The sequence below is a fragment of the Sphaeramia orbicularis genome, chromosome 9 (assembly GCF_902148855.1).
Source record: "Sphaeramia orbicularis chromosome 9, fSphaOr1.1, whole genome shotgun sequence".
Taxonomy (NCBI): domain Eukaryota; kingdom Metazoa; phylum Chordata; class Actinopteri; order Kurtiformes; family Apogonidae; genus Sphaeramia; species Sphaeramia orbicularis.
In genome coordinates this window covers 18,300,596-18,312,745 of record NC_043965.1, presented here as the reverse complement: position 1 = coordinate 18,312,745, position 12,150 = coordinate 18,300,596, and positions in this window count along the sequence as shown.

Genomic DNA, 12,150 nt, shown 5'->3' with positions numbered 1-12,150 from the left:
ATACAGACCCAGGTTCGAAATCTAGGGGTATTAATGGACTCAGATCTAAACTTTAACAGCCGCATTAAATCAATTACATCATCAGCCTTTTACCATCTCAAAAACATTGCAAGAATCAAAGGTTTACTGTCTAAACCAGACTTAGACAGACTTATCCACGCATTTCTCTCTAGCAGGTTAGACTACTGTAACGGCCTTCTCACTGGACTCTCTAAACCAGCTCTAAGACAGCTGCAGTACATCCAGAATGCTGCTGCTCGAGTCCTGACTAGAACCAGGAAGTACGACTATATTAGTCCTGTGCTCAGATCTCTGCACTGGCTTCCTGTGGCTCAGAGAATAGACTTTAAAACAGCTCTGCTCGTTTATAAGTCTCTCCATGGTCTAGCACCAAAGTACATCTGTGACATGTTGGTCCCATATGAACCATCTCGGACCCTGAGAACCTCAGGAACTAGTCTTCTGCTGGTGCCCAGAGTCAGGACTAAACACAGTGAAGCTGTGTTTCAGATCTATGCAGCTAAACTCTGTAACAGTCTTCCTGATGATGTGAGACAGGCCTCTACTGTGACCATGTTTAAGTCCAGGCTGAAAACGGCTCTGTTCAACTGTGCATAGAACAACTGAAAGGGTTCTATCTGCACTCTGACCTTTTACTTTGTTTTAATTGATTATTATTTATGTTTGATTGATTAAGTTTTCCTGAATTGAAGCTTCTACGTGTGTCACAATAAGCGTCTGTGAGAAACACAACAGTGGAGCCAATGTTTAACAGCAGAGACATGAAGGAAACAAAGCTTTGATTCAGGGAAATTGTGGTTGAATGATTTTTTTGGATCACTTTGAGTCGATTAATTGGTTGCAGCTCTAGTCAATAATGTAAAGCACTTTGAGTGTCCAAAAAAGAGCTATAGAAATCTAATCCATTATTATTATTATCAAACACGTGACATTCCTGCAAGCTGTGTGGACAAATGTTAGAGCATATTGGAGGGATTTCCCCCTTTGAAGAAATGGAAACTTTGCAAATGTTACGAGTGGCCCTGGTGTCATCTTTTCGTGTGAAATATAGTCATACTTTGGAGTGTTTCTGCCTTGATGCCATGATGGCTATTTTCTAAACCAATACAATGCAGCGTACGTGTGATGTCATTATGCATGTGCAACGAAGGCGGAGCTACTGGTAACCGGTTCTCAATTCCAGTCCCTACCTGTGAGTAGAGCTCCTTAGAAATGGAACGGAATGTCCGGGAAGTCGGCAGATCAGGTTTTTTTTACTATGACTCAATCAAAAGATAAGAGATATGTCACCTGGGTTTATCGCCTGATACCATTTTTGAGGCTGAAAAGCACTAGAGGGACTCTTCCTTTTACACTTACACCCAAGCCAATGATTCTTTTTGTGAATTGCTTAAAATATTGAATATACATATTAAAATTGTTCTCGATGGATGTCTGCGGACACACGCAGTAAAAAATGCAATGACATGATCCTGTGGTTACTGTGGTAACAAAGTGACAATGATTAGACTAAAAATCCAAAACAAGAGCTAGGTACATAAGTTAATTAAATGAGCCTTAAAATGTTTTCGATTACTAAATATTTCACAAAAATGTATTTCCATTGACCAAATTGCTGAACATTTCTATTTAATTTAAATGTTTTTCTGGGATTCACTTTAACATTTATTTTTCAACATCTGTTGAAATAAAACCATATGAGAAGTTTAGAGGGAGCTGTTCTAAACTCACACTTTTTCATTTTTGATTTTATTATATCATTATTTTTCAAGTGAAACTCCAAAATTGAGTCAGTAACGATTCCCATAAATCAGCTTAATATTTACCTGCAGGTAAAGGTACAACGTGTCACATCATGTAAAAACTGCAAAACCTTCCCAGCCAAGATGAGTTTCGAAATGTCATGAAATGTAATTATGTCATTTTGTGTTTTGTTGTCATATTTAGAAAATGACAATGAAGAGGTTTATTTAAAACAGTGAAAGAGCAGACATGGTGTAGAAGCTGTGATGGTTCAATGTTTGACTGCTTTATGTTGTGGATGAGAGATGAATGAGCCATTAACTTTTATCTGATATAAAGAGCCTGAAAACTTAGAGGAAGGAATATGAGTATTTCAGCTGAAACAGGATCAAAGTCTTTCCCTTGGCATGAGTGACCAGAGAAATGAAACAATAAGGTTTTATTCTATTTATCCTCTTTCTCCTTCCAGTCCTGGGACCTTCATGTGGTCTGCCTCATTCTCAGCATTTAACTAAATCCAGGAGGTGTAATTTCAGACAAACACATTGTTTCTCTGTTATGAAATGAACAGGTTACATCAAAACAGGATAAAGTAGGTGGAGTGCAACCTCCTCAGGGGGCAGGTCCTGGCCACGAATGCTCTCAAAGCTTGGGCTAATAACTTGGGGCTTGTGGACATGTGGAGATTAATCAGCCCTTCCATCAAAGACTACACTTTTTTCTCTGGTCGTCATAAATCTTTTTCTAGAATAGACTTCTTTTTTTGCTTCTCTCAAGCTCTTTTACCATATTAATACTGTAGTTTTACTCCTGATAGCTCTGTCAGACCACAATGGAGTCTTTTGTTCTGCTAATTTGGGCAGTATCTAAACTTAATGCAGCCAGATGGTGTTTTAATACTTTGTTATTAAAGAATGAAGCATATATTAATCAGTTTTTTACAGGATTTAAGGAATTTGTTGGTTTTAACCCTAATTGTGAGAACCTTAGTCAAGATTTTTTTCTTCCGTGTTTTTATTCCTCCTTAGGCATGAAAAAAACAATGCGATCGAGTTTTTTATTCCTATGGAGTTACAAAAATATCCATGCATTTAATTTTTGAAGTAAAGAAATGTATGTTTAAAACCCAATATCAGAAAGTGATATGAAAACAATGAAATAAAAACATTTTTAATGCTGCTAATCTGATGTCTTCACACATTTTAACATATTCTAACGCTAGTAATTACTCACTTCATGGAGATGATATGCAAAAAAAAAAACTTCTTGTCTAACAAATAACAATTGATTTACACTTAAACATGTTAGTGCAGATCAGGTTTATCAAGAACAGCAAAGTTACAGTAATGGTATGAATGTCAGTGTATGGGATGGTGTGTAAGTGTCTACTGTGTTGGCTTATATGGAACTAAAACATCAAAACCCATGAATATACAAAAAAACAGCTGGAGAATAACTGTCCACTGGAGTGGCCTATGCATGAAAGGGTTAATGTTGGTTCTGTGGTGGACCCCAGAATTCTTTGGGATGCTATAAAAGGCTTCATTAGGACTAACACAGAATTATTTAACTCTAATGCACACAAATCCAAATCCCGTCAGTTACAAAATTTTGAGGCAGAATTTACCAAGTTAGATTCTATTTTGCAATCTAATTTTACAGAGCAAATTGCTCTGAAGTGGACATTAGTTGAGAAGGAAATTAACAACATTTCGAAATAACAATCAGAATTTCAAATTCACAGGACCAGACAAAGGTATTACTTTCATGGTGCCAGACCCAGCCATCTTCTGGCCATGAGAATTAGGGCCAGTGACCACTCTGCAGACATCCCAGCTATCAAGTCAGCAAATGGCAATATTAGCACTGACCCTAAACAGATAAATGGAATATTTCAAAGGTTTAACTCCGAATTATATAAGTCAGAGGTGTCCTAAGACAAAAATCGATGTGATAAATTTTTAAGTCAATTACATTTGCCTGTCGGACGATTCTGGGACAATGTCGCATCCAAATTGTCTGAGTTGATACATGAAACAGTGCCTGTAACTATATTTGTGTGTTGATGCTTAATGATTCGTCAGTCTTTAATATTTCTAAACTAAAAAAGTGAGTCATCATTGCTGGACTGACAGCAGCCAAGAAAAGGACTGCAACTCGCTGGAAGCCACCTCATTCTCTAACTATCCAATCTTGGATTCTCTCCTTTTTGGATCTCATAATACTACATGGCGCTTGCAATGGCTCGAATTAATGGTGCCAGTAAAAGCACTTTAAACATCTGGCGTAGCACTGCTGGCTCTTTGAAAAACATGCTGTCAGTTGATTTTGCCACTGGCTCTCTCACCTTAGTACCTCCAGATGTCAAGTCCCTTTTGTCTTGTCTATATATGTTTGTGTGTCTGTATGTTTTGTGTATGTCGTGTGTATTCTTGTAGGTTGTGTATTCATTTTTAATTTTTGTATGTGTAATTAACCTTACTTTTCCTTTTTTTTTATCTTTATGCTATCACTGTGTTCTTTGGTATCCCATGACTCATTCTTATGTCTTGGGCTCACTGTTGGTATTCTTGCTTTGAGAATCCATTCCAGTAATATTGTATAACCTGAAATGCCTCTGTTCGATTTAATTAGTTAAATGACAATGAAAATAAAAATTCGACTGCAAAAAAAAAAAAATGATGAAGTATTGAGTTACAGAGTCAAAGTGTCAACACTATGATTATCTGAACATACTTTTGCATCTATCAGTGTCACCAATTGCACACTTGTTCTTGTATTTATCATTATTATTATTATTACTACTATTTTTTGTCATCTTTAGTCACTAAGAAATTTTTATATTTTTTTCGATTTTTTAATTTTTCTATTGTATTTGATACATATTGTCTTATACTGCTGTACATTTGAATTTCATCCTTTGGGGATCAAAAAAGTATATCTTATCTTATCTAAAACATGACTTGGTGGTCCTTTATTTTGCTATTTCTGACCGGGATCAAGGACATGTGTGGAACTGCTCATCATTTCCTCTTTTTGCATATTTCTGCATCCATCGTGCACAACCTGCTATTATACAAATTGAAACTGACTTCACAAGAAAGCTATATTACTGACTTTTTTTTTAAATTCACCACAGCATGTTTGAGCAGTAATTAAAGCATTTTTAGGTTACCAGCTGACAGGCCATAATAAGCTATTGTCGTCATGTGGCATCAGTCATCGTCGTCGTCTGGCGTCCGTTACAAAAATTTCAATCGTCTTCTTTTCCAAAACTATAATTCCGATTGACTTCAAACATGGTATACAGCTTCTTTATGATAATGTCAACAAAAGTTAGTGAAATTATTTGGATCCGGATCTGATTCTGGATTTGGTGCGACTTTGAAAAATTTCCCCATTATAAGCGATAGGAAGTGGATCAATGCAATAACTCAGTAAATATGTTTATGTTTATGTTTATGTTTACGCATTTGGCAGACGCTTTTTTCCAAAGCGACTTACAGGGGAAAACCAATTAAATCACTCAATCAATCAAATTTTATTTATATAGCGCCAGATCACAAAAAAGTTATCTCTTGACATTTTATATATAGAGTTGGTCAAAACCAGACTCTAAGTCAATTCTACAGAAACCCAACAGAATCCTCCTGGAGCAAACACTTGTGACTGGTGACAGTGGCGAGGAAAAACTTCCCTTTAACAGGCAGAAACCTCGAGCAGACCCAGACTCCTGGAGGATGGCCGTCTGCCTTGACCAGTTGGGGTTAAAGAGAGAGAGTAGAGAAGGGGAAAAAGAGAGAGCGATAGAGATAGGGACTGGGGGAGAGGGGGAGAAGGGGGGAGTAGGGGGAGACACATGGAGGCGGTTGAGGATAAGTGAGTGGTGATGATGAGGGCAGGGAAGAGGCCGGACCACCGCAGCAGGTCCAGAGATAATCGTGAAAGAATCTGTGGTTGTCCTGGGAAAAACCTTATTAGAATATTTAAAATGGAATGTTTGAAAGTGCTAGGACAGGAGGTGCTCTCGGAAGAGCTGGGTCTTCAGGAGCTTCTTGAAGATAGGCAGGGATGACTCTGTTCTTGTAGCACTTGGTAGAGCGTTCCACCAACGTGGAACGACCCATGAAAAGAGCCTGGATTGTCTTGTACAAGGTCTGGGGACCACCAGACTACGTTCCCCAGATGAGCGGAGTGGTCGTGTGGCGACATAAGCTTTTATTAGTGCACCTAAGTAGACAGGAGCAGACCCACGGAGAATTTTGTAGGCTAGGATTAAAGATTTGAATTTGATGCGGGCAGCTATGGGTAGCCAGTGTAACTCAATGAGTAAGGGGGTGACATGTGCCCTTTTAGGCTGATTGAAGACCAGACGCGCTGCTGCATTCTGGACCATCTGTAGTGGTTTGACAACACAAGCTGGGAGGCCCGTTAGAAGAGCATTGCAGTAGTCAAGACGGGAGATAACCATAGTCTGCACCAGGAGCTGGGTGGCCTGTTCGGTTAGGTATGGCCTGATCTTTCTTAGGTTGAACAGAGTGAAACGGCATGATCGGGTGACAGAGGCAACGTGATCCGTGAAGGTCAACTGATTATCAATCATGACTCCCAAGTTACGTACTACACTGGTAGGAGCCAGAGGTATGGAGTCAATAGTGATGGAGATGTCCTGCTGTATGGTTGGCTTAGCTGGGAAGACCAGCAGTTCAGTTTTGGACAGGTTCAGCTGAAGGTGATGGGCTTTCATCCATGCAGATATGTCAGAGAGACAATCTGAGATCCGCACTGAGACTGTGGAGTCATCATGTGGGAATGACAGATAGAGCTGGGTATCATCAGCATAGCAATGATATGAGAAGCCGTGTGAGTGGATGATCTGACCGAGTGAGGTGGTGTATATGGCAAAAAGGAGGGGGCCCAACACAGAGCCTTGGGGGACCCCCGTGGTGAGGCGGTGAACTGCTGATGTGTGCCCTAGCCAGGACACACTGAAGGACCGACCAGTAAGGTAAGATTGAAACCAGGAGTGTGCGTGGCCTGTGATGCCCATGTTCCAGAGTATGGATAACAGGATATCATGACTGACAGTGTCAAATGCTGCTGATAAGTCCAGTAGAATGAGTACTGAAGACTTGGCTGCTGCTCTAGCCTCTTTCAAGGCTTCTGTCACAGACAACAGAGCCGTTTCAGTGGAGTGGCCGATTTTGAAGCCAGATTGGTTGATGTCAAGGAGGTTATTTTGGGAGAGAAATTCTGTGACCTGTTTGAAAACAGCCCTTTCGATGATCTTAGAAAGGTATGGGAGGAGTGAGACTGGTCGATAATTCTCCACTTGAGTGGGGGTGAGGGAAGGTTTTTTGAGTAGTGGTGTTACCTGCGCTTGTTTAAATACTGTAGGAAATGTTCCTGAAGTCAGTGAAGCATTAATCACATGTGTGATTGGTGCTGTGATAGTAGGGGCTACAGACTGTAAGAGGTTGGATGGAATAGGGTCCAACAGGCATGTTGTAGGACGGCTAGAGGAAAGGAGTTTAGACACCTCGTTCTCTGTGAGGGGAGTAAATGAGGGGAATGACGCAGTTGGGCTTTTATCAGTTGAGTTAGTAGTAGCCATAGTCAGGGGAGAAGAAGCAGTGTGTTAGGAAATATAAATGATATCAAGTTGAAATTTCTACAGTACAGACCTGATGGGGAGATGACCAAAACATAATGGCCACATGCTGATCAGGATCTTCTTCTGGATCTGGGAACTTACAGAAAATTTAACATGGGCTCTTATGGGGAAAAAAATTTCAATCGTCTTCTTCTCCGAAACTACAGTTCTGATTGACTTCAAACTTGGTGTACAGCTTCTGTATGATGCTGTCAACACGAGGTACTGAAATTATTTCAATCCAGATCTGATTCTGGATTTGGTGCCACTTTGAAAAATTTCCCCATTATAAGAGATAGGAAGTGGATTGATACAATAAATCAGTATCAATGATATCAAGTTGGAATTTGAATTTTTTACAGATCTGATTGGAATATGACCAAAACATGGGCTATTTCTGTAATATAGTAAATACACATAACTGGGTGATAATAAATGGCACCTGGATACATTTCCCAAAGCTTTTAATTTGGCTGGTAAACTACAGGGCCATTGGTCCTATTTTTAACTTGATATTATGGTGTTAAGTCAGTTTCAGACTGAGGCCTACAATTGCCTAAATGCCTTTAAAATGCCATAAATCTTAAACACTAATTAAAGTAGGAAATTGATTTAACTTTGATAAAGTTCCACCTACATTCACTATAGTTTCATTTAACTTTTTTTGGAGGTGGACGGAGAGTATTTTCGATGTGAATAAATTCATTCATGGCAAAATGGTGGTGCAGTGGACGTAGGGTGGACCCTGCCATCACCTGAAATGTAGCTGGGATGGGTTCTAATACCTCTGTAACCCTATTCAAAGATAAAAGTCCTAAAAGCAAATAGCTGAAAGTTCTGTAAAGTTGTTTCTGTAATGGATGGAAAAATTTGAAGTGATCTTGAAAATAACCATTCTGTAGAAGTACACTTGCATGATTGACTGTGGAAATTATATTATTTGTTCTGGAAAGGTCATGAAAATTTGCAAATGACTGTGAAATTCCTATTACATGGAACATGTTGATGCTACAGAGATGCTCTGGCTTAGGATTTCTGTTATAACACACACAACGCTATTGCATGATGTGTCACAATGGAAGTTTTTTTTTCCCCCCCCAACTTTGGCTCATGAACCATCATATCATATAGTGTCATATTTCAGAAAACAATGGAAGTTTTTTTTTTTCCCCCAACTTTGGCTCATGAACCATCATATCATATAGTGTCATATTTCAGAAATAATATGAGCTATGGTTCACTGTTTGAATTATGTCATCATTTACACATGATGAGCCAAAAAAGACAAAATTTATGGAAAGGACAGTAATGATGCATCTAGTTTTATGTTCAATAGGTCAGTGGACTGCATCTCTTGATGCATGTGATACACGTCACCCACACTGAAACGGCCTCTGCATCTGTACAGATGATCTCAATCTTCAAGTGTGAGGTAAAAAAAACATTAAAAGAGGTGAAAATCATTACAAATGTAGTCATGTTGTAGCTGCAGTTGTGTTAATTAATGACTTAATCTTAACCAATAAGCTCTGACTATCCGGACTTGTTAAATTCATTGTGTAAAAGGACAAACATCATATGTTTATGTGATGGTATAATTTGAAGGGGATCAAAGAATTAATCATATCCCAGCATTGACAACAATATGTTTTTTGTTTGTTTTGTTTTTGAGTCAGATCCCATGGGGTGCACCAGAAGGGGTTGGACTTCAGCTCTCTATAGCTTTTATAGACCTGGAAGTGACCGTATTTAGACAACACATGGCATAAATTTAGGAGTGTGAGGGGTTGGAGGCGTCTGTATGAGTCATAGTTGAGTTAATTTGCCCTATCGGCCCACCCGCGGGCTGAAAAAATTATATTAATATTCATCAACTATAAAAATATAATAAATCAGGACAATGGATGTTTTTTTCAACTTTTGCTCAAAGTATAGACCCTAATGGTAATAAAAGTACATCAAAAGTGTATTTTAGTGCAAACTTTAATGTTCAAACATGATTTTTAATCTTTGTGGGGTGAAATATATGCTATTAAAAATCTCCGACACCAACAATTAATTTATGCATATCATCGTCAATCCAGCCGAAAAAAAAAAACAGGTGAGGATAAAAAATTCTAATTTCTCTTTTAGTTTGTTACAGTTTACTCAGGCATAGTAATAGATACAATATTTTAGACAATGGGAATAGATTCTGTGAGGTCTCTAAATGTCCACAGACACCAAGAACATCCATATGAAACTTATTGTGAAGTAATTCTTCATTTACTTTGGGTATGTCTTTTTAGGCGTTTTTCCTCTGAAAATATGGTAAGGGTTAAACAGGTTAAGGCTAGACACAGGCTTACTAACTTGGCAAAGCTGTAACTGTAATGAAGCATTGCCTAACACATTACCGGTAATTCTTGTTAATGTAATTTAAAGACAGCTACAGTGGAAGTGTCTGTCAGTAAAAAAATTTCAGAGGTCAGACTCAGCAGTTGAGCTGTCAGTCAGGTATGTGACAGTTCGACATGGTCTACTTCAAAGCCTTGTATTTGCTCTAAGGTGATAATTATGAAGCAATCATTTAAAGAAGTAGAATACTTACTAGACAGTCAAAATAAAACAAAGAACCACTGGAAAAAAGTTACTGACTTTTCTTGGAAAGAAGTTCAACATAAATCAATGGGGGCCAGGTTGTTTTGAAGCAGTGTCTGGTACTTACCAGTATTACACTTTAAGATATACAACATCTGCAATGCCTTTATTTTTTCCTGTAATGAGGCGATTTTTGGGAAGGATCGTGATGACGCTGTGTTTCATTTGAAACACAGCGTCATCACAATCTTTCCCAAAAAATATCTCATTACAGGTCTGGTTTGTCTTCCTGAAATAAAGACCTTGATTCCAAAAAAAAAAAAAAAGTCATTTTTTTATTTCGAAGCTTCATCACAGTTACAGATATGAAATCCCCCGATTGGCACACCATCAGGCCCGGACTGGCTAATCGGGAGGACCAGGACAATTCCCGGTGGGCCGGTATAAATATTTAGGCCGCGAGGGCCGGAGTTCACTGTAAATATATATTTAATATTTTATTTATCTTTTTTTTTTTTTTTTTTTTGCGGGGGGTGGGGTGTTCAGTCATAGCACTGGGTTGATCACGTAAGCTGCTGCTGCTGTTCCTGGGCCACCACCCTCTCTACTAGCAAACTATTTTTTTTTTTTTCTTCCTCTTGTTTGCCTGATGTAACATGTCCTTGCATACGGTTAGTAGCTCTATACTGTAGCTGTGGAGCATATACGATCTGTGCTCTGTAGGCTGTGGATGGTCAGCTGTGTTTACTGTTTGAAACATGGATAATAGAAAGAACAAGGATGGTGTGGAGAAGGCAAGAATTAAAAAGAGGAAAGCTCTGGAAGCAAACGCAGCCAAATGTGACAAAATCTGCAACTTTTTCACAAAAACGACCTCCCGTTTGGAAACTAATAAGGACGACGAACCGGGTAAACCACCTTTCAAGCTAGTTAATTATCGAGTCAATGAATTGTGTGGCATTGTGGCGTGGAACATAACGTTATGCATTTTAAATAATAGTATGATGCGACGCCACATAACTGGGAAACTTTGTCTTTTAGCTCCTCAGAGTCAGAAAGCAGATCCAGCAGCAGACACCAGCCATGAGCCCACAAGTCCAGAGTGGGCAGATAGGACTGCTCAGAGAGGGAAGAGGATTAGAATAAATAGGCTCCAATGAAGAGTATGGTGTAGGCCTGTTCAGTATGAAAGGTGCTCTGAGATGCTCCAGGATTCAGCACTACATGAATGAAACTGACACCAAGGCTTTGAAAAATAGAAGATTTGTGCTGAGAATTCTGACCATTTTTAAAATGTGCTTTAGTGTCAGAAGCAGAGCCAGGAGCCAGTAGTGATGAGGGGATTGTTCCTGTCAGGACGGAAGGAAAAGGTGAGCTGTTGGAACAGACTGTGTGAACAAGCATTAGTTCCACTAAAACCACTTTCTAGACCCAAACGATAGTCCTGACCTATTTTATTTTTTATCATTAAAAGTGAGACAGTAAATACACAAAGCCTATAACTGAAAGGCAATAGCATAAAGTAATATTAAATAAGCCTGCATATTTTGCCAATGTAAATATCTGAATTGGTTAAGTAAGTCCAAATGTCTGTAGATATTATTTTTTATTGTGATCCAGGTGCAGGCGAGTCTAGGGAAACTGGAGGAAGTGTGAAAGGGAGAGCAGAGTCTACTGATGACAGAGGAGCAGCTCAGCAGCACAACCCTGAACCACTAGGCACAAATGAGACAGATGAAGATGAGTCTGTTGTTAGCTTTGATTACTTTGCTCACCCTCAGTCACAGGACATACATACATTTTTTTCTTATCATCCTTGTCAAACCCCTAATGTCACTATACCAAAAGTTTTTTAATAGCAAAGCTGGAACAAACCGCAAGTGGCTGACTTACTGTGAAAAAAATCAGCCTCTCTACTGCTCTGTTTGTCTCAGGCTTTGCAGAACAGTGTGTAGACCTAACATGTAAGGTTATACTTACATGATTTTAATAATAATTGGTCGTGATCTAAAGTGGGCCGGTCTGAGGTATGAAACTCCAGGGCTGAAAATGAGTCTCAGTCCGGCCCTGGTGCCGGAAGATTCTGCCTTCTGTAGATGTCTTTGCAACTCATCACGGTGAATTCAATCTTGCTGTTTTTGGCTCATCTCTGT